At 46.9% G+C, this 23,955-nt stretch overlaps 1 long non-coding RNA gene across 1 annotated transcript; it reads right to left on the reverse strand.

The window, feature by feature from the left end:
* Window positions 1–6,121: 6,121 nt before the first annotated feature.
* On the reverse strand, window positions 6,122–6,354 carry LOC122386170. Its single transcript, XR_006257342.1, has 2 exons — window positions 6,316–6,354; window positions 6,122–6,210 (listed from the first exon to the last, which is right to left on the reverse strand). It is a non-coding gene; the product is annotated as an uncharacterized LOC122386170 (long non-coding RNA).
* Window positions 6,355–23,955: the final 17,601 nt, after the last annotated feature.

Below are 23,955 nucleotides of genomic sequence, written 5' to 3' on the forward strand. Positions count from 1 at the left end.
TCCGTTTTGTGGATCCAGCAGCGACTATTCTCGATATCTATGTTATTCTTCTTTTTGCTACCTGTAAATTTCCTCGTGCTTGGGTTTTTTAACAGAGTTTTCATTCGGTCAGTCATGTTTTGAATTTGGTTGCATATTTTCACAACATCTGTTTGCGATGCATCGGTTGTCGTATCGGGATTCGTATCGGCAGATATCGAGTCGCTCGGATTGACTTGAAGACTATTTATTGCTGAATTTACATATTTTGAATTTGTACCGGTATAAGTTCGGACGTCGTCGTCCATATATTCGATGACCCTTTTTTCTTGTATTAAATAAGATAGTAAAGTACGAAAGGTAGAATCACAATTTGTACTGTTATTTTTCAGTTCTTCCATTTGTGTTACCCATTCCCGCTTTTGAATTTTTGGCAGTAATTTTTCGACCATGGTGACCATTGTGGTCGTGTCCATTTCTTGAGACATGCCCAATTTTTGAAGTTCCATCCAACTGCGCTCCACCACTTCTACCATGGAAACAAACCTTTTGTTTTCGCCTTCTGGAATGGGCTTCAGTCTTTTGATATCAAGTATTATCGAATCGACTAATTTTCTCGTCTCTCCATATTTTAGATCTAATCTCCGAAACATCTCTTCGTAATCATCTTCTACGCCTTTCACCGTTTCCAGCGCAGCTCCTGACAAGCATTGTCGAAGTGCATAAGAATCCTTACCGAACTGTTTGGTCATTAGTCGAAGATAATCCTGCTTGAAACTTGTATTTAAAGACATGATGTGGAGATGAATTGTGAATTAAAATGAAATCGGACTTACTCCACAAGAGTTCGTTGGGTCGGAGCTTTCGAATTGTATTACAATTCTTCGTCAGCGAGAGTCGTATCGGATGTTAAGATCGAATCGAAGGTACAGTGCGGATCGAACAAAAACTGTCCGACCCATATTTTGTTCGATCCGCACTGTACCTTCGATTCGATCTTAACATCCGATACGACTCTCGCTGACGAAGAATTGTAATACAATTCGAAAGCTCCGACCCAACGAACTCTTGTGGAGTAAGTCCGATTTCATTTTGAAACTTGTATATTGTCTGATATTTCCCGAGAAACGCGGTGCATCTAATAGTCAGGGGAAGGAGGCCCAATTTTGGGCCGAATAACGCAAAATTGGGTAGAGCTTAGCAAAGGGTGGTTTCTGGGACAAAAATGACCGCTGAACCCGAATCTGACCGGTGCGCACCTCTAACTAATGTTGCACCACTTCCAGAGCACGTGGAACTGCGTGGTTCTTCTTTTTTGAAGAATGGTACCCTTTTTATATATTTTAAAATAAAATTAGTCGTGTAGTTGTGTTGTATTCCAAAACTTTAATATTAAAGTAAAAAATCATTGCATAAATAAAAATCCAAGTTAACGCATATCGCAGACTACCTATGACGTCACTATGACGTCATTTATTCATAAACTGACGGGAAAATGAGGTGTGACAACAAAACATTTAACTTTATTCACAGGATACGCTCATTGGCGGGTTTAAAATGCATTGAGCATGCTCAGAAAATATCTCCCCGTTGCAAAAAGTAAAAATCGTCTGGATGGAGGTACCATTTTGGTCTACAGGGGGCGAAATCCGCGGAGTGTGCGTTTTTACCCCAAATAGTTTTTGTGCAATAACTTTTGATACAATGCTTGCATGTCGTCCATTTTACCATCGTTGTGATTCTCTCACCGAGACGCATCGAATAGTATGCAAATTGGCTTCGATTGGTTAAGATTATATTTACCGCAGTTCATGAGCTCAGGTCGATTATCACGCTAGTTAAGGTTATGACCTGACTGGAAATGGTCATGTAGTTTACCAATCGCTTTGGATTATCATGATAATCGCATGGAAAATGCTTTCATTGTTCTTATGTGGTTTGAGCAAAAGCTATAGCTGAAAAATTGCTGATGACGTTTTCAGGACGTCACATGACAAAATTCAAAGGTAGATATAGAAGTCGTTCATATATGTACTAGCGCCGCAAAGCATTCGTAAGGCATGCAGTATGCTTGCGAGATTTTAGAATTAGGTGTGTGCTTAACAGGCGTAGTTTTAGTTTATTACGTTGGCATACGTACCTAATAAAGTGGGCGTAAATTTCGTCACAGAGGGTTTCACATGTGTTATGTCCCAAGTTCTTATGTTGGGACTTGGGAGTTCAATGTCTCGTGGTTATTCATGTTCTTAGACGTCACATACCCGAGCATTGAAGAACACGGTAACAACTAACCGGATAGATTTTGATTCTGGTCATGGTTGTATTCATCTCTGCTGGTAAATATTACACACACACACGCACAGGCAAACACACATAATGTAGCACGGCTACTATCAGGAGGCGTTCGGCTGCCGGTCGCCGGCACGGTGACTCTGTGCACCCTGGGCGGCGGCCTTCGCCCAGGACGTCTGCCTCGTCCATCCATCGGCCGCGTCTCGTCGTAATGATAAAATATGTTCCGTCCCATTCTGTACAGTACACGGCATACGCACATAGATAGGTAGTATCCCGAGTGCTTGGCACCGCCGTTAAATTGTACGACGCCAACCATCTCTCTCATCTCATCTCATCTCATATATTTAACACATTCATTCAAAACAAACAATCGGTGTTACCTCGATTGGCGCAAAAGTGTCGGAGCACTTAACTCGGGGCGCCTCTCGAGTAGTTACAATCGCGCTGGGTGCCGCCCACAACCTCACAGCCGTTGCCCGCCACCGCGCAGACTGCTCCCAATAGAAGTAAAGGCGCCGGCGCCAGGGGCAGCGCTCTGTGACGGCCGGTGTCAAAGGACTGGGCCATCCGGTACGTGAAGTCGCCGGCCAGGTCGACGGAGCAGAGCGACTGGTCGTTCTCGACGCAGGACTCGGATAGATGCGCCTGTTCCGATGCGTCAGCCGGCTCTCCCTTCTTATTCTTCCGCGCACTGCCGGCCGTGACCGGCGCGGCAGACCGGGGCTGGTCCACAGGTGGCGTGGTCCGCCCCACTCGGTCGAGGAACTCCGTGACGTATTTAGCCGGCCCCGAGAGCACATCCTAGACGGGGTGGGGAGCGGCCCCAGAGCCGGGTTCGCGTTCTTGCGCGGCCGGGCACTCGCATAGCAGGTGCGCGACCGTGTCCTCTTCGCCGCAGTGTCCGCAGAGAGAGAGAGCTGGTGGCCAGGCCAATCCTGAAGAGTGTGGCCCGGACTAGGGGTGAGCAGCCGCTGCGGATCTGCGAGACAGTGGTCTGTCCCCATCGATCGAGGTCGTCGTGGCCAGGGGTGTTCTCCAGATGTGGGTGGTGCTTGGAGCAATCGAGGGTGAGCAGGCCGGTTCAGTGTCTGATGGCGATGCGCGCACAGGCCAGGTCAACTGGGATCCAACGCTGGTCGCCTGATGTCGCCGCGATGTTTGCTAGGCGGTCTGCTTCTTCATAACCCTCGACCCCCGCGTAGCCCGGGATCCACTGGAGACTGTTAGCTCTGCCCCCGGCCGCGGCAGAGTGCAGGAGAGCCCAGATTCCCTGTGTCAGGGCCGATTCCTGCGCTGCCGGGCCTCGGCTGAGCAGTTGGAAGCCGGACAGGGAGTCCCAGCAGAGCAGGACATACCGAATGGCAGCGAGGGATGGCTCCGGCAGTCCCAGGAAACATTTTAACGCCTCCGCCATCGCCGCCAGCTCCGCCTGCATGCTGCTGCATACGACTTCTGCCGGTACGGTACATTCGATCTTGCGCCCCTCACGGTGCAGTTCGAGGACGGCTCCTCCGCCGCCTTTCTTGGTACCGTCTAGGGCAGAGCCATCAGACCAGATTGTGAGGTCTGGATTTGGGTAAGCGGCCAGGGCCTCCAGGGTTGCAGCCTTCCGTAATTCTGGTGGGTCAGTCCTCTTGATAGGTTTCGGAAGCTTCAAGCCGAAGTGGACGTTGGTGTTGTACTGCTTCCACGGCGGTTCTCCCTGGTGCAGTGTTAGTGGGGCTATGGGCACTCCGCCCAGTCCAGCTTCCTCGCACACCCACTTCCCCACTCGTCGGAAACAGGGTCGATGCTGGAGGCCAGCAACGTCCTCATCTGGCGGCGCCGGCGCCGGCACTCGCACCTCCTGGGCTTCCTGTTTCTTTCGCATCCAATGGAGGTGGGCTCTGTACTGCAGTCTAGGTGGCGGTGTCTTATCAATGAGCTTCCGAGTGGGATCGTCCGGAGGGAGTCGCGTCAGGCATCCATACTCCCGGCCTGCCAGTTCCTTGGCCCGTACTGCCAGCTCCGGCTCTCCCTTCTCCAGCAGCCGCATGCTGGTACTATTCAATCTCTTTTGGACTCAGACGGGCGAGTCGGGAGAGCTCCTTATTCAGCTCGTCGTGCCCGTCATCATCAATCTGCAGCTTTGTCTAAAACGGTTCCATGTGTGCACCAAGAGCATCTGATAGTGTCGAGCCGCATGCATGTTGAAGGTGTCACCAAGCTTCAACTTTACAGGGCAATCACGAATCCATGCTCCTTTGATACAAATGAATTTTCACTTGCAATGTAATCCCAAATCAAATGCACTTCACACAGAACAGGTTTACGAGGAGGATTCGGTTGTCAGATCATTTTTGTAGGTACTGTTTTGTTCCTGCATCGTCTATCGTGTGGTCTCGCTTCGATCTTAGATTGTTTTCCTCAATTATCCAAGATACTTCACTATCTTGCAAAGGTGATTTTTGCCCTTTTTGATAAACCACAGCTGTTTATTTTCTTTGCCAGTCTTCATGACAAGCACAATTCTGGATCATTTTTTATCGCTTGCCAAACGCGCGTAACGACTAGGCTGAACCCACGCTGACTTCCCGTTATTCATAGGAATGGATATTTACTTGAAATAAATAAAAATCATACAATTTGAACTATAAATAAGACCAAAGGAACGACATTTAGTCAATTCAACGCCAACAGCATTTTGATTTAAATGCCGTCGCAGCGCCAGAACACGGTAAAAATGATATAAAAATATCCTGTTTCACGTGATTTATCGATCTGCTGTACTACTTCATCCAGTTTGACCAAATCTGTCAGGTGGTGACTTGAACTGTCACGTTCTCAACGTGACTCACATGTACCTCTGCAAAAACGATTTTAGCATAATCCGACTCAGAAATGTTCATAGATCATGTTTGATTATTTTCCCTTCTCTGATTTGCATACGACGGGAATTAAGTTAAATGCTTTAGGGACAAGACGACTTTTTCAACTCAATTAAAGGTTAATGACGTCACGGTGACGTCATCGGCTTCCCGAACATCGCAAAACTTCAGCTTTCACTTAGGCCATGTGTTTTTAGCACAGGGACAAAATCTCAACAATATCTCAAATATCAACGACGTTACACTGCAATTCATTAAAAAGGTACCATTCTCCAAAAAAGATGAACCACGCAGTTGCACGTGCTCTGGAAGTGGTGCAACATTAGTTAGAGGTGCGCACCGGTCAGATTCGGGTTCAGCGGTCATTTTTGTCCCAGAAACCACCCTTTGCTAAGCTCTACCCAATTTTGCGTTATTCGGCCCAAAATTGGGCCTCCTTCCCCTGACTATAAAGGTTTAACGTGAATATCTGAAATTTTAACGTTTTCAGCCTTTGTCTTGATGGCAAACTTTGTTCGAATTTCATCCATGCTTGCCTCAACACCCATCATATATTCATCACATTCATCTAATAATTTGTCTATTAAATGGTGTGGTCCCGTTTCGTTTATCGCAGCGTTGACCAGATCATTGCATTTTTCAACTTGCCGATATGCATCTTTGATATCTTCGAATTTATCCTTAATAGCAATAAATGGGCAATCGTTTTCGATCATGTCATGAAAACCAATAGTTTTTCTCGTAAATTTTCGTTTTGCGTTGGTTCGATCTTGTTTAGTCGTTCGTATTTCTTTCGTCATAGCCAACGGGAATCTCGAAGCCTGATCTTCTTGCTTGCTCATGATGAATAATTGCTAATTTACTTTTTTCACATCAATGAAAACAAGGAAAAGGAAAGAAAAGCTTAATGTTCAAGTTTGTTACGTTATGGCTTGAAGATGAAATGTATTGTTAGCCAAATTCAAGTTGTAAACAAGGTATTTGTAACTGCAATGCGATGTAATTTTATTCAAAAGAAAACAAACCAAGCTACATATACGTCAAGTTCAAGAGTAGAAAAAATTTCATCCTGAAACAAACAGGAGGTTGATGGTAAGGAAACGGCGATATAAACACGTATACTGAAAATATACAAATATTTAAACAAACAAAAAACACTTAATTTGATACTCACTTCATTGCAGCCAAGGTTCTAAATTTAAATATTCAAATCGATATCGGAACGGAAAACACCGTGAACTAAATAAACCTCAACCAAACTCGCGAGAACATATTCAGAGATCTTCGGCCAGAGATATTCGACTTCCAAATTCGGCCAGCGCGTCGAGATTTATCGCTGATCGTGACTTCGCGATACACACATCCATCTGCCTCCTTCGCAACTGCCTATGGCTTCCCAAACTGCAGTATCTTCTGCGAGCCGCCCCTCTCTATCGGCAAGCCTTGCTCCTTGAGAATCTGGACGCAGTCCTGCAATCAGCGCCGATCAGTATCAGCAACAGGGGGATGTCGTCCCGGTTCTCCCCATGTATTATTCGCCAATCAGCTTAACACTACCAGTGACGTCACTGGTGGATCGCCAATCGGGGCCGTCCGGCCGGCCGGGCCCGTAGAAGGCCAAACGCAGACGTTTTCAGAAAAGCGTAAGCCGTAATAGATACAGTCCTGGATGGAGTTTTGCTGTGATTCGGCTCTCCAAGAGTGCGTCAGGGTACCAGGACCCGGACAAAGGTCATAGTGAACCGGCATCTGATAAAACCCGCTCACGGCTTAGCAGCCGACTTCGACCCTTCGTCCTCGTAAAGCACAAAAGCTTGCCGGTCATCAATCCACCTGCATCTCATCATCTGCTTACTGCCTATATCGACCAGTTACTGCAGCCGTTTTTGGAGCGGCTCACGGCCGATAACACGCCGGACGTGCGCTAGCCGCCGGTGCTAAGCGCTATAACCATTGAGTGCGCGTGGCCGACTGCCGCCCCGATGGCGCTGGCCCCCGGCACCGACACCGGCGCGGCGCCGCGACCCATGGGGGGGGGGGGGCTGCTAATTAGTTGAGCCGGAATTGGGATAGAAGCCGGTATGGGATTGGGATAGCAACTCAGCGAGACTAAGGGATTGTGTTGTGCCTTCAGTAGGCCCCCAAAATCACCGGTGCAGTGCCCTCAGGGCCGCCGGGTATGAAGCCTTTGGAGGCACTGGTGTGGGCACTCACAGGTAGGTACCGGTGTGAGGCCCTCAGAGGCATTGGTGCGGGGCCCCCGAGGTGCCGCTGTAGGCCCTCTGAGGTGCTAGTTTGTGGACCTCAGAGGCGCCGGTGGGCGGTGGCGGTGAGGGTCCTCACAGTTGCCGTTGTAGGCCCTCAGAGACACTGCAGTGTGGGGTCATCATCACAGTCGGGTGTGGGACCCTTAGAGCTGCTGGCTCGAACCCTTTATAAGCCGACAGGGGCTCTCAGAGACCGACAAGGGGCCCTCAAGAGGTCTGCGGTGTCTTCAGGAGCCCTGTGGAGTCCTCAGAGACCAGCAAGGTACTCTCAGACGCCGGTGGGGGCCCTCAGAGTCGTCGGTGTGGGGCCCCCAAAAGTCACCGTTGAGTGGCCACTGGCCGTCCGATGCGAAGGTCCCGTCTGGGGCCGTCAGAGGCTCCGGCGTTCAGCCCTCAGAGCCGCCGATAAATATATGGCCAAGAAGCACTGGTCTGGGCCTTTGGGACTTCATTCAGGGGCGCCGGTTGAACTCATAGGTGGCAGTGTGGGGCCCTCAGCTGGGCACCGGTTTGGGGCTTTCACAGCCGCCGGTGAGGGCCCTCGCAGGCGCCGTTGTGGGGGCCTTCAACCATTTGTTTAGGGGGTCATCACAGGCGTGTGTGGAACCCTTAGAGCTGCTGGTCCCTGATAGGCCGGTAAGGGCCCCAGGGGTCGCCAATGGGCTCTGAGAGGCCGGCAAGGGGCCCTCAAATGCCGACTAAGGGACAATAAAAACCGGTGTGTGACTCTTATGGAGAGAAGTGTGGCTATTCGGAGCACATAAGGTGTTCTTTCGAGCCCTGTGGGGCCCTTCTGAGTCGAATATGCCAGCGTGGACCCTCAGCCGCCAATTGGCGTCGCACGTGCCCCCTGCTCCCCCCCCCTCCGGGTGCAGATAGAGAATGCAATCGGCGGTGCGGGACACAACAATTGCAAACGTTACTTCTTCCGTCGCCAGGATCGCCCATCCGACCCATATCCCAAGATTGTCAACCCTGGGGCTCGGGTCGGCAATGTATCGGCAAGGATATCAGCTTTAGGTGGGTAAAAAGGTTATTAAAAGTCATTAGTTGTCGTTACGTTCTGTAATAACAACGATAAAGTGCCAAATGTACCCGACATACGGCTTGGAGCCGGGCGCCGCGCGGTCTCCACCAGTGACGTCACGCTAATGCCTAGCGACCGGTCCATTGGAAATTGCGGGATGATTCTACCTCTCTTATACGGCCTTGATCAGCAACGTCAGGCTGACAGGAACCAGCTGGCAGCAGGCCGTTCTCCCAACCAGGTACGGCGGTCTCGGGCTCCGGCGGCTGGTGGACGTCGCTCTACCGAGCTACGTTGCTTCGCTCCACTTGTGCCTTCAGGTCATATCTTCCTGTCTGCCTTCTGCAATGACCTCAAGCGCCACAGCTGAGCGCGAAAAAGCTGTTACCGACTGGGAAGACGCAGCCGAGGGCTAACGTGCTTCCGAAGGAGAAGAAGCGCGAAAACAAAAGACCTGGGATACAGTGCTTGCCAAGAAACAACAAGAGTCGCTGCTTTCACAATCCAACCAGTTTGTTCGCGCCAGGTTCCTGAGTGCCTGTGCCCCAGAAAGCGGGGCATGGCTGCATGCTTTACCTGCAGCAACCATCGGCACGCTTTTGGATCCGGAAACCCTGCGAGTCGCTATCGCCCTTCGTCTGGGAGCCGAGGTGTGCCGCCCACATCGCTGTAGGTGCGGTTCAATGGCTGACAGCAACGGCTATCACGCACTCACCTGTAAGTTCAGCGCTGGGAGACATCCAACATTCCGCGCTGAACGACATTATCAGGCGGGCATTGTTGTCGGCAAGAATCCCCTCTCTCTTGGAGCCAACAGGTGTAGACCGCGGAGACAGCAAACGCCCAGACGGCATAACAGTCTTTCCATTCACCGGGGGCATGTGTCTAGCTTGGGACGCTACTTGCGTGAACACGTTTGCTGAGAGCCACGTTCTATCAGCAGCTGTTTCCCCCGGATCAGCGGCCCGTGAAGCTGAGGACAGAAAGCGCAAGAAATACAGTGGCCTTGCACAGCGCTTCCACTTCGAACCGCTTGCCTTTGAAACAACAGGAGTGTGTGGACCCTTCACAAAGATATTCATTCGAGAGCTCGGGGCAATGATGGCCTCCATATCAGGTGATCATCGAGAGACAGCTTGGCTGTGGCAGTGGCTGGCCCTTGCCATCGTTAGGGGCAATGCTGCTAGCGTCTTGCAGACAACGGACTTTTCCGATTCCTCGCCGAAGACACCAATAGACATGGCAGGCAAAGAAGCGGAGAAGAACAAGTCTAGAGCAGCTATCGGAGTCGTAACGGCGCAGAATGGCGCTCCGCTCGTGCCTGGGCCTGCGGTTCGATCTCTGTCACGGTGGCGCTCTGTACATCGGCCGGCGCGCGAGAGCGATACATCTTCGTCTCGGCAGATGAGCATCGCGTTTCGTCGAGGTGAAGAGGAGTCCAGCGAAGCCGGTAGCTCTTCTTTCAAGATCACCCAGCATGTGTGTCCGCCACTGCTGCCTGGCAAGTTCGATGAGGGCAGTCAGGTGCTGCCGCAGGGCAGGAAGCCGCAGACTGACAGCGCTGGCGAGTGTGGGCAGGCGCTACAGCCGTCTGACAGAAAGCCGCCAACCGACGGCCCTGGTGAGAGCAGCCAGACGCCACAGTCCCCCTGCAGGAGGACGCAGACGGAAAGCATCGGCTCGCAGCTGATCACGGCTACCCGGTGGCTTGAGTCGGACACGAGCGCCAGCGACCCGCTCTGCATTGGTCTGCCGAACTACGGCAACTCGTGCTATCAAAACGCCACGCTTCAATCTCTGCTGGGCCTGACTCCGTTCCTGAGCGACATGCTGTCACTGATTTCCGACCTGAGCCCAGGGGAGAACAGCCTCTGCCGCACACTGCATGGTGTCGCGGAGTTGATGGTGCTCCGTCAGAAGGGGCTCAGCAGATCAGTCTCCAGCCATCTTAACGACCTTCGCGACGTGTTCGCCGATATCGATCCGGCGTTCCGAGGCATCGAGATGCAGGACGCCAACGAGTTCTTGCTGCGCCTGCTAGAAATTGACGCGCGGCGGCCGACCGATAACCTTGTGCGAGACAACTTTCAGTATCAGACCGTCGAGAGCTACATGTGCACCAAGTGCCATGAAACGGTGCTGAAACAGCAAGAGAACATATGCTGGTTTGTCAGCGTGCCGCGCCGCCAGGGCACAGAGACGCCAACGCTGCAGGACGCGCTGCGGCTGTGCACTGACACCTCTTCGTTTTGCACGTGGCACGTGCATAAGGGGTCACCCACATGCATCGGGAATAGTCCAATACTTGGTAGAAGGAATGAAGCTACCCTACAAAAATTACCGCATGTAAATCGGTCAAGTGGTTGCTGAGATATAAGCCTCGCAAAAGCGTGACCACGGCCGGCCGGCCGGCCGGCCGCTCATACTCAGAAATTTCCGTTAATCTAAGGAAAGACTACGCTCGCTTCGCTCGCTCCGTAATAATCTAAACGGCCTTGCAAGATGTGAAGATCACTTCTAAAATTGCCTGTAGAAATATTGAAGGCAAAAGTTCAACTTTTTCACAAGACGGATGTATATAAACCTATTCAACGTGTGACAACTCAGCCGGTATTTCGTCGCCTACAGCCCAGCTTTCCCTAGTGACCGATAGAGGCGCTGCTATCGATGTCCACCCGTGCCGCCTAACGTGTTAGCTACATAAATCAAGCTAAGCGTGACGGTGAATTCTTTGTAACCCAGCGTAGGGGAGTATACTCACGTTGCTACCCAAGAAGGGTAACCAGAAATTGATAAGAAACAAACGTGCGATATGTTTACTTGATGTTTACTTACTTGGGCTCTGTAAGAAAACAGTACATAGGATCGAGCTTGCGGACGATAGCAGATGTCATATTTTATTGTGGTGCGGACAGGGTATATTGAATTAGGGGGTAGGACCAAGTTTAGTAGGCATGATCTCAGCAATTATCGTGTTTTATATGGCGGTTTTCATTATCACAATATTATTTTTGATCTCATGAAGTTTGTGTATCTCGGTTTTACGAAAAATAGTAGGGCAACAAAGATAAATTTCGCGAAAAAATAATTTTAGTTGGAAACATCCATTCTGGTATGCAAAATTCAGTATGAAGCCCAGTATGGCGACCGTCTAGTGTGCTTCCAAGGCTGAGTACCTGATATCAACAAGAGTTGTTTACTATTTTGCCTTACGTTGCTAGGTGGTTGCTAGGGAGCTAAGGATACTCTCCTGCGCGATCATTTGCACTGATTTTTCCTCATTATATCGACATGTTAATGTTTCTGAGACCTAACTCATGCTAAGAAAAAAGCAGTTTTCTTAACCCGCGCCCTGGTGGGGGGGGGCTATTTTTTGCCCCCCCCCCCCTCCAGACTTTTCGATATATCTCCAGAACCGCTGCGCCGATCGTCACCAAACTTTCAGTACCCTCCCGGACATCAATTTTACACATTGTGACCAAAAATTTTTCCAAAGGCTGTGATAGGTTGGCCGGAAATGACGTCAGAGTGACGTCATGTTCTGCCGTTTTCGACCCAAAAAAGGGTTTCGCGGGAAGAGCTGTCAGGCCTATAGCTTTGCAAATACAGAAAAACGATAAAGACATAAAAGCTGTAGAATTGACAGGGCTACATAACTGCTATCTCGGATTTTTAAAATTTTTGGATTTTGACCCCCAAAAATCAAAAAATAGATTTTTTGATTATAATAGCCAAAAAATCCAAAAAATTTTCTGAATTTCGAAAAAAACCGGAATATATGTGACAGTCCTTACCGCCTTCTATCTACATACCAAATATGAGATCGATACCTCTTTTTTTGGCCAAGTTACAGCGAAAAAAACTGTTCAAAATTGATGACGTCAAATTTTCAAACTCAATTTTTAGCAATTCTAGACCTTGTAGCGCAAAACAAAGACCACCATTAGACTCCCCGTGACGAGCTGCATCGAATCAATACCCATTTTATGCAAAAATATCAACTTTGAAATTTGACCTTTTTTCACCTGACCTTGACCTGACCTCCACCAGAAAGTGACCTAAGCCGTACCTGATAGTCTTATAACCAGCACCATTAAGTTGGAAATGAAAAATTGGCCATAAAACATGCATCGCACAACCTTAGTACCTAAAGTTAGGTTCATGTGACCTGACCTGTGACCCTTGTGACCTGGCCTGTGACCTGACCTGGTTATGTCAGTGACCTCTTATAGCAATATATGTACTAGGCAACTGACGCCCTATCGCTGATTCTCGACAAAATGCGTTTTCTTCGGTGTTATAGCGCATTCCCTAGATGACCCGTGAACGGTGAAACATTTCATCTTTGACCTGACCTGTGACGTCATCGGTGACCCCGAGGTCAATGAAATTTGGTTTCCTTCGACAAATTTGACAGGCCTTTCGAACGCCGTTTGAATTTTGCGGATCCGTCCAGTAGTTTCGGAGATACGAGGGGGGGGGGGCAAAAAATAGCCCCCCCCCACCAGGTCGCGTTATAAACAGACCCCACCAGGGCGCGGGTTAAAATGTGTATTTAAGTGCCGTAGCATTAACCCGCGCCCTGATGGGGGGCCATTTTGGCCCCCCCTGTGGTTTTTCTTAAATAGCGAAAAAACGGCGGCGCGCAGCGCCGCCAAATTTTGGGTACCTTACCGGGCATCAATTTGACACCTTCACACAAAATTTCAAGTCACAGGTCACCTCAGGTCAGGAGTTATTGAGGTCAAACTGAGGTCATGTTCGAGCAAAAATGAGCAAAAAACATGACATCTTGAAACGCTCACCAATTCTACAGTTAACAAGCAATTTTAAAGTTCTTTATGTGGTTGTGTAGACAAAAGACGGCGCTACAAAACTGCTATCTCGGATTTTCGAAATTTTGGGATTTTGACCCCCAAAAATAAAAAAAAATGATTTTTGTAGAAAAACTTTAAAAAAATCCAAAATTTTTCCGAATTTCGAAAAAACCGGAATATATATGATACTCCCTGCGCTCTTCGATATACATGCCAAATTTTAGATCGATACCTCTTTTTTTTGGCCAAGTTATAGCGAAAAAAAACTGTTAAAAATTGATGACGTCAAATTTTTGAACTCAATTTTTAGCAATTCTAGACCTCGTAGCGCAAAACGGAGACAACCAATGAACTCCCCGTGACGAGCTGCATCGAATCGATACCCATTTTATGCAAAAATATCAATTTTGAAATTTGACCTAATTTGACCTGACCTTGACCTGACCTTGACCTGACCTTGACCAAAACGTGACCTAAGCTGGCCCTAAAGTCTGTCTGACCCACATAATCGCATTTGTCATGTAAAATGGACCATAAAACATGTATCACACGACACTTTCATATTGTGACCCCCCCCCCCCCCCAGTGACCTGACCTCTGTGACCTGACCTGGTATCAGTGACCTCAAATAGCAAAATATGTGTTTGAAGAACATTTCTCCATCGATGATTTTCAATGAAATGCATTTATTCGATTTTACAACGCATTTCTTGAAATGCCTGTAAACGGTGAAAATTCGACCTTTGACCTGACCTGTGACGTCATCGGTTTGACCGAGGTCAATGAAATTGGGTCACAAGGTAGTTCCCCGCTGGGGCTATCCAACACCGTTTACCGCTTGTCGCTATGTTGCGTGGTTCTCGAGATCTGAGGGGGGGCCAAAATGGCCCCCCCATCAGACCGCGTTGCTCGGCAGACCCCATCTGGGCGCGGGTTAACACAGCTCTGCAATTCTGCTTAAATATCTGCAAAATCCTGACTTCCCGGAAAATTGTTGGTGGTGATGGGGATCGAGCCCGTCGATGAAAAGTAAGTCAATATTCAAAGGCTTCAAAACGTTATTTCCTGTTGTTCTGTGAAATAGCAATGCAAAGACCGATGATAGTGCCAGTGTAGAGCTTTCCAATGAAGCATTGCAATTAGTAGTAAGGTTATTATCACCTAAGATATCTTTAATCAAATATTAGAATTCTGCCATTGTCTTGCTGTAGAACAGGGTTACTTTCAATCTCTTGGGAACACGATTTGCCGGTCTCAGATCGAAAAACTACTTCAGAAAGCGGTAATAGACAATGAAATTTCCCACCTGATAGCATCTCGGGTTTTTATATATCCTGTCTAGAATTTTCATAAATCAGAAGTAAAATGGCCAATTTCGTCAGATTACGAATTTTTGCCATTGGGTCTAATGTAAAGCATGGATACTTTCAGTCTCTTGGGAACACGATTTCCGTACCTCAGATTGAAAAACACTTCAAAAGTCGCAGATAGTAGACGATATAATCTACAAGATAGCATCTCGCTTTTTTCTGTATCTGGTCATGTATATTCATAAAACCCTCTCAACTATAGTCAATTTAGCATTAAAGTCTATGGATTTAGAAGAATTTTCATATCCGACTAGATTTGGGCTACCATGTCTGTTGACCGGGGGCCGTGGTGCGGATAGATTAGATGGTCTTTTAATGGCTCTTGATTTCAAAAATGCATTCAATACGGTAGAGCACGTGTTTTTGTACTCCGTTCTTAAGAAATTTAATTTTGGTGACGATTTCATAAGCTGGATTATGCTTCTACATAATAAAACTGAACTGACAGTTATCAATAACGGCTTCACCTCTCAGTGGTTAAGGCCAACTCGCGGACGTCCAGCATGGATGTCTCGCAAGGATGTCCAGCATCTGCGCCGCTCTTCACTTTAGTCGTAGAGCTACTTGCAATTAAAATAAGAAGTGAAAAAGAAATAGAGGCATCATCATATTAGGCATACCTGTCAAATTAACTCATTATTGCGATGACACGACGTTATTTGTCAGTGATGAAAGTGAGGCCAAAAAGGTGATAGAAGTGGTAAGAGATTTCGGAACCTTTTCTGGTCTAGAATTGAACATGAATAAATGTGAATTCATGTGGCTAGGCAGGCAGAGAAGTAGTGAACAGCCGATATGTGGTTATCCACCTGTACAGATGACCAAAATCCTAGGGATTTTCTTTAGCGCCACACAAAACTGTAGCAGCATTAACGCAAATGCTGTGTGTTCTAAAATAAACAGCACGTTGGAGCAGTGGTCACAAAGGGATTTGTCAATCAAAGGAAAGATAACTGTAGCCAAGTCATTGGTAGTATCACAGCTTGTTTACCTTATGGCAGCGACGCAAATAGAAAAACAAGTCCTAGCTGATATTGAGAAAAATGCCATGAAGTTTTTGTGGCGTGGCCGACCCCCGAAAGTGGCAAAAAAGACCCTGGTCATGGAAGTAAAGAAAGGCGGACTCAAGGCACCTGACCTGTCATTTATGTACAAAGCAAGCATGATGGCTTGGATAGGACGAATATTAACCCGCGCCCCGCTGGGCTATTCAGCCATACGCGCCCTGCTGGGGGGGGGGGGCAGATTCTGCCCCCCTGTCTAACTTCCGAACCGATGGTCGTAGAAAGACGGGGAAAACGGCAATCGAAAGCTCTCAACAAGGCGGATCTTAAGAGCCCAAATTTTTTTGATTAAGTAGGTCAGAGGTCAGGTCAAGGTCAGGTCAAGGGTACAAGATGCAAGTTTCTACAGTATCGGCCTTGCACCGTAGTTGCCGAAGAATGGAGTGAGACTGATTGCCCAAAACGTGTTCTTAGACTACCAAGACAATATTCGTTGCATACAATGTCAAAGGTCAAGGTCAAGGTCAGGTCAGGTCATGTCAGGTCATCAAAAACAAAATATAGAAAAGGGCATGTGCGACACATGTTTTATGGGTCATTTTACTCATAGAATTAAATAGGCGCACTCAATAAGTGATATAAACCACCTCTGGATGAATTTCAGGTCGAGGTCAGGTCAAGGTCAGGTCAAGTGAGGTCAAATTTTGAAGTTGGTTGTTAAGGCCTAAAACGGTGTCTATCTGATGCTGTTTTTCACGGCGAATCGAATGGTGCTATTTTTGTTTCCGTACGAGGTCCAGAACTTCCAAAAAAATCATTTTTCAAAATTTTTGTCTGTCGTGACGTCATACCATTTTGAATAACTCCCACATTTTTGAACCGATTCTTCTAAAAATTGGTATGTAGGTGCACATAGACCACTTCTTTGACATATATTCCGGTTTTTTCGATACACTCAAAATTTTGGATTTTATAAATATTTTCCCAAAAAAGTCAGTTTTTTGAAAAAAAAATTGGGCCAAAATCCAAAATTTTCAAAAAAAAACCCAGATAGCCATTTGATAGACAAAGTAGAATCACGTATAACCTTTTTGTTACGTCTTGATTCCTTTAAAAATGAAGATGTTAGCGGCGTTTGAAATTTTGCCATTTTTGAGGCGAAAATGGCGAACATGACGTCACTAAAACGTCAATTTCTCAAAAATTTTCCGACGGATTTCGCTCAAATTTTCAGGGAACGTGTCAAATTGATGTATGATAAAGTACTGAAAGTTTGACGTCGCTGGCGTAACGCTTTTAGAAGTTATTGGCGAAAAACGGGAGGGGGCAGATTCTGCCCCCCCCCCCAGCGGGGCGCGGGTTAAGACAGCCAGACAGTGTTTTTGGCCAAATATTACAGAAAAGACAGAGAGTGAGATTGAACACTCTGATTTGCTCAGACTTTGATGAGAATTGGATAAAACACAGGCAGATACCAAATTTCTACAAGGAAATGCTTGTATGGTATAAAGGGATAAATAGGTCAAAACAGCCAACTACACCCAAGGCAATAAGACGGCAATCTCTTTGGCACAATAATGCTGTTAGTGTGCAGGGCAGATCCCTAACCAGTTGCCCTCAAATTGAGGCAACGGTAACACAGATCGAGGACTTGGTTGATGTTAATGGACGCATAATGGCCTATCCCGAATCATCAACAACGTCATCCCAGCGTACGAGTCAACCCATTGACATACATGGGATGGTGTCATACTATGCCATGAAGTTGGAAACGTTTGCTTATAGGTAGCGGTCCTTTAACGGATGAAGAACGCAGAGAAAAGGTCACAATTGCGATAAAAGGCAAAACAATTCCTGTAGAGCTAATAAATTGTGCATACTACTATCCAGCACAAGTACCTGACGTCACCCCAACGGCGCAAACACGCTGGGTTGAAAATGGCGTAGAGCTTAGCAACTGGAAAACAGTTTATGAGAGAGCTTTCAAAACGACTTGCTCGTCAAAATTTCAAAGTTTACAAGATATAATTATCCATAGATATTTTCCCACGGGACGTTTTTGTACGCCAGAAATATTACTAATGATCCCTTTTGTGATAATTGCGGAGAAGTGGACACGCTAGAGCACTATTTCTTTGAATGTGCTGAGGTTAAAATATTTTTGGGACAGATATCCACGCTTTTAAACGCTAGGGGCATCTCTGTACACCTTTCACGTAACGATGTTTTGTTTGGAGTTGATGGAGCTCCTAGTGTCGTGAATCTTATCATTCTTGTCGCAAAGCAATTCATAGTCAATCAGAATTACCGGGACGGGACGAAAGAAATGTTGGCATTTCACGCAGCGTTGGCGAAAATGTTTCAAATGGAAAAGCATATCGCCAAGAAAAACGATAAAATTGTCACATTCAGGGTTAGATGGGCACGATTTATTGATAGAAATGACACAATCTTATTATAAATATCCGTGGAGCTGACACTTTGATAAACATGTGACCTGGTGTTGATGGTTTCGTATGAAAGTAGCACCCAAGAGTGCACACTAGTGTCCCCGCCCTGTTCCCATCCGGGCCAACCCGGGGCCGGCCCTTGCAAGTGGGTAAGAAGGTACTGGCCATAGTTGCGGGGCCGGCCGGCCGGACGGCCGGGTGGGGGACGGCTAATGTCGCGGGTGGCCTCTCACTCGGCCGGCCGGTGGTAAGGGGCGCTGCCTCTGCAAGAGCGGAAATGCGGGGCAGCGCGGGTGGGGGCACGGCCCGCCTGGAGCGCCGGGGAATTAGCATACAGTTCTCCCCGGCTGGGGGGCCAGAGCCCCCCGGGGTCGGGACCGTTCTGTCGTGTGTCTCCGCCCGCGCCGTCCCGGCCTGGCCAGGCGGGCCACAACACTGCACACCTATAGGATTTAATATTGTGTGTACTATTTGAAGTGTTTTGTTGATGTTACTGTGTTATGTAAATAAACGAAAAAAAAGATAAAAACACAAAAAAATGACCTTGACCTAACTTGACCTGAAATGACCTCAGCAGCAAAAGCCTGGTCGGGTAGTGTAACAAAGAGGTTCTAGCTGGCTTAGCACCAGAAAACGGCATCGTCATCGGTATATGATCAGCAGCGCACTTGATATCCAACGGTGACCCAAAACAGCAACATTTTTTAGTTTGACCGGACCTGGAAGGTCAATGACTGACCTGAGAAGGTAAAACTGGGTATCACCTGCCCTCTTCTATGTACATACCAAATTTCAGATCAATATCTCGTATTTTGGCCACGTTATAGCGAGAAAAAAAAACTGTTCAAAAATAATGACGTCATTTTTTAACTCAATTTTTAGCGATTCAACACCACGTAGGGCAAAACAAAGACCACCATCGAACTCCCTGTGATGAGCTGCATCGAATAGATACCCATTTTATGCAAAAATATCAACTTTGAAATTTAATTTGACCTAATTTGACCTGACCTTGACCTGACCTTGACCTGACCTTCACCAGAACATAATCTAAACTGACCCCAAAGGCTGCTTGACCCACATAATTGTATTTGACATATAAACTGGACCATATTACATGCATCACATGATATTTTTATATTTTGACCCTCAGTGACCTGACCTCTGTGACTTGACCTGGTATCAGTGACCTCAAATAGCAAAATATGTGTTTGAAGAACATTTCCCCCTCCATGATTTCCAATGAAATGCATTTTACTCGGTTTTACAACGCATTTCTTGAAATGCCTGTAAACGGTGAAAATTCCACATTTGACCTGACCTGTGACGTCATCGGTTTGACCAAAATCAATGAAATTGGGTCACAAGGTAGTTCCCTGATAGGGCTATCCAACACCGTTTGCCGCTTGTCGCTAGGTTGCATGGTTCTCGAGATCTTAGGGGGGGGGGGGCAAATTGCCCCCCCCCCCCCCCCAACAGGGCGCGTTGCTCGGCAGAGCCCAGCGGGGCGCGGGTTAACGGTGAAACTTGCTAGTTGAGGCTGATCGGTTCGTCTGTTTGCCATCAACGCTGTCTATTTGCACCTACCGGCATTGCATGTGTGATCTGCGGTAGCTCACCTCTGACATTGAGGCACTTGAGGCTCTCCGGCAGCTGACCCCTCAGTAGCGAGAGGTGAGCGGCGGTGACTGACAGCCGCTGCAGCTCACGGCACCTGGTGATGGGCTCCAGGCTGCCGGCCATGAGATCAGGACAGTCTGGGAAACAAACAGACACACATACAGACAGGAGCAGCGCAGCCGACTGGGATGACACCGTACATGCTGTTGCTTGAGAAAGATGAGGCATTACCTGTGAATTCGCGAGTAGGTATTATTATAGTCTGTTTTTATTCAAAAGGTGTTTGGCTCCAACTTCGTTATCGAAGCTCTCACGTGACTTTTGGCAACTTCAGCGTGTGGCTAAGAATTTCTTACCGTTAAAATATTTGGTTTAAATTTGTTTGGTAATTGTGCAACCAAACAAATTGGAAATTGTGTTTTAAAAAATGGGCACAATTTCATGACATCACTGGTGGTAGCTGGCACCCAAATGTCCGTGCAAATGCACAAAGTGTCAACAAACGTTTGGGCAAACTTCGTTTTTGGCACTGTTACCGAGCTCGAAATCGAGTAAGCTGTTCTGTCCATAGTAGTTATACATCACAATGCAATGCATATTGCAATGCAATGCAAGCATGACATCACCAATGCTCTAATGTCTAGTTCCAAAACGCACGTATGAAATTCATTGGGAAGAACTCACATGTTGAAACTACTGTTAACGCCAGACCCCTTGAGACCCCTTGAGGGGTTGGTACGACCCCCCCCCCTCGCGTTTGGCCCCTGATCGAGCTAGAGCTTCGCGGAAAAAACGAGCGTGTTGCCCGTCACGAGACGAAGCCGATGATACCCAATTTTAAGGTCCTAGGTCATCGGGTGACCTTCCAGGTCAGGTCAATGACCCGAAAACCGGGAAAATCGGGACCTGTTAGAAAGTCGTAACGTGTGGCTGCTGGGGCATTCCACGTCAAATCAAACACCGAAATCCGTCATCCCCTTCGATTTTTCTGAAAATTTGCAGGCAGACTGGGCATGGTTCAAAACTGAGTTACGTATAATATTTTCGAAATTTGATAAAGTATCGCTGAGATATAGGTCATCGAATATAGCCAAAATTGCCACACATTAATTTTTTAAATGTCTATAACTCTGGTTCCTTTTCTGATATCAAAATGATATTAACACGGTCTTGTAGGCAATTGATAAGGCTTTGATTTTAATTATAAAATTAAATTGAAGTGACCTTGAAATGCATTTGAACTTGAATTAAAACAGAAAAATTGAAATAGCAAAAAACACGTCACCTTCGATTCGGGTAATTTTTACATATTATGTCTGTCACAATGTTCCTAACCATCTGTGAAAAAATTGGAGTGGGCCATTCATAACTCTCGCGGCAAACGCCGTTTTCATGCATCAACATCACGCAACCGCACGTGACCTTGAAAGACAGAGTCAAGACATGCTTGCTTGTGTACACTTTCTGAAATGAATGGTTGCTGATTAGTGATATCCCAAACTCTGCGAGAATAGAAATACATAGTCATCGTAGTCAAGCATTCAAGTTCCATAGTATAAGTGTCTCAGGCAAACGGTATTTTGCGGTGAATTTTGAGCCGTGTGGAAATGCATCATGAAGCCAAAAATTCAATGAAAACATAATCACGCAACGATATCTTCACGTCTTTTTATCTTCACTATACGTAAGAATATACATTTTTGAGTATGTATGGGGAATTTCTAGTTAATCCAATAATAAATATGGCAGTTAGAGACCTGCTAAGAGTAACATGTCGCCGGCTAAGGCGGGATCGGCCGACGCGGGAAACGCAGCAATCACAATTTTGTGTTTACACGTTCATATTTCAATTGTTTACCAACTGATTTTCAAAATTCTTACACCATAAGATTGCCTGTACATTTCTTAGTCTTCTCACAAAATTTGACGCGAATTGAAGGTAATCAGCGGTAAGGAGCGCGATGTAAAGACGGAACCGTTCCGTTCCGTCCCGGCACAGTCTACAATTCAGGCGGCTAGCGGTCGGCGCCGGCTGCCGAGTCGCCGCGTCGCCGCGGCGACAGGATTTTTCACTTTACACCGCTATAACTAGAACAGTTGTGAACCGATTTTCTTCTTGCTTGCACGATGAGATGTGCAATTCAATTTTGCACAGGTAGCTATAATTAATATCGCATTAATACTATGAGATATTGGCGAAAAACAGGAGGGGTGGGGCGAAATTCACTCTTCCCCCTCCACTGCGCGTGCTAACATACGTTTGCATATGTGCAATTTTCTTCAAAACTTATGAATGGCCCACTCTAATTTTTTCACAGGTTGTTAAGAATATGGTAGGCAATAAAATATATGAAAATTAGCCAAATCGAAGGTGACGTGTTTTTTGCTATTTCAATTTTTGTGCTTAAGAACAGAGTTAAGCAAATTTCAAGGTCATATATTTGAGTAGGTACAATTCTAAACAAATGCTTAAGAAATTACCTAAACAGTAAGGTTTATTTCATTCAAATCAATCAAGTACAACCACAGTTATGGTCGTTAAAAAATATAAAGAAGCAACATTTTGTAAAAATTCGATGCCCTATATTTAGAAGACCTGTGGTCAGAATGTGCAAAAAACATCAATGTTTTGTTCGGGGCGACACAGGAACTCGCTCACAAATTTATAATGAAATCGCTGATGGTAAGGTGCAAAACAGCCGATTTTTGTTCGATTTGACGTGTGTGGAATGCCCCTGCTATGAGGTTTTTCGGGGTGCTGATCACGAATATCGTGTTAGTTTTGATCAGATATGATGTCTTTAAGCATTTAGACCAGGCCGGGTCAGGTCCGGTCAGGTCAACCGGTAGGGGTTATGACGGGTATTCGTAATACGTGTCAACCGCCTCTGACAGCTTCGTAACATGTAACGAAGGCACCAAAACTACTTCGCAAATGTTCAAATGGTTGCTAAATTCGAATTCAGCTCCAAAAACTAGCCTAGAAACATGTAAACACGAAAAAGTGAACCGAGATCACCCGAGGTCACCAAAGGTCAATGACCTGACCTGACCTTCAGGTGACCTTGACACCCACCCTAATGTATGGGAGCAACATCAAATCACATGTTTGAACGTTTGAAACCACGAAAAGCTTGCAAACGCGCGGCTAATGCGAGCCGACATACGCGGAATCGCGATTCCGGCCAAACATGGTCTCGGAAAAGAGGTCACAGGTCAAAGGTCACTTGGGGCAGGGTCATGAAGTTATCAGGGTAGGTGTAAAATTGATCAATGCGAGGGTACTGAGAGTTTCGTCGCGATCGGCCGCTTTTTACGCGAGTTATTCGCGAAAAACCTTAGGGGGGGTTGCATCAACCCCTCCTGTGCCGGCGAGGGTTAACGCATGCAGATGAATTATCTGATGGAGACCTAACTGTGTACCGAGTTTCAATTCAATCGGCCCAACCGTTGTGCCGTTATTGAGGTTGCAATTTTGGGGTTCTTAAAAAATGTCCAACTTTACCACGCGCCACGTGCGGTGGTTGGCAAGAACGCATGGTGGCCATCACACCACAGAACTTTTACGTCCAAGTGACATTCAGTAAAGAAGACCGCTTGTCAATCGGATGTCCCGTTCCTAAGATATTAGCTTTTGAAGAGCGTCCCCACGGCCGGCCGGCCGGCCGGCCACTCATACTCAGGATTTTCTTATTTTTCATTTTTTTCAGTACCAGTATAACGCCTTTTGGGGCGACTAACGGAGCGAGCGAGAGGGTGAGCCTTGCACGCAGGGTTGTGTATACCAATCAAGTCGATTGAATTGATTGATTTGTTTCAATGCGTATTTTGAGTTGATTGGATTGAGTCGATTGACTTTTCGAGATGACTGGTTGGCTGACTCGTTTGACTTCAGCGACTGGTTGACTGATTTGATTCCCGAAAATTAGAGTGACTTGTATGATTGAGTCGATTGAATGGAAGGTGAAAAATGTCCGTGAAGTTGGCGACGTCGCCAGCGACTTTTCCAGCGACGAGCACCGATTTTAGCCAAAACCTCGTCCAAGGTCAATTGGACCATGAGGATCACGAAAATCGAACCCATTCACCCCTAAACCTTGACCTTCAAGGTCAAATTCAAGGTCAAAGGACGGGGAACTGAAAAAGTGCCACTAAATATTGTCCGATTTTCAAAATTTTGGCACCAAAATGTAGCGCGTGCAAAGTTCTAGCCGCACATCGAAAACCATTTTCATCAAGGTCAAACTTCAAGGTCAAAT

This window comes from Amphibalanus amphitrite, unplaced genomic scaffold (assembly GCF_019059575.1).
Source record: "Amphibalanus amphitrite isolate SeventyFive unplaced genomic scaffold, NRLGWU_Aamphi_draft 000242F_arrow, whole genome shotgun sequence".
NCBI lineage: Eukaryota > Metazoa > Arthropoda > Thecostraca > Balanomorpha > Balanidae > Amphibalanus > Amphibalanus amphitrite.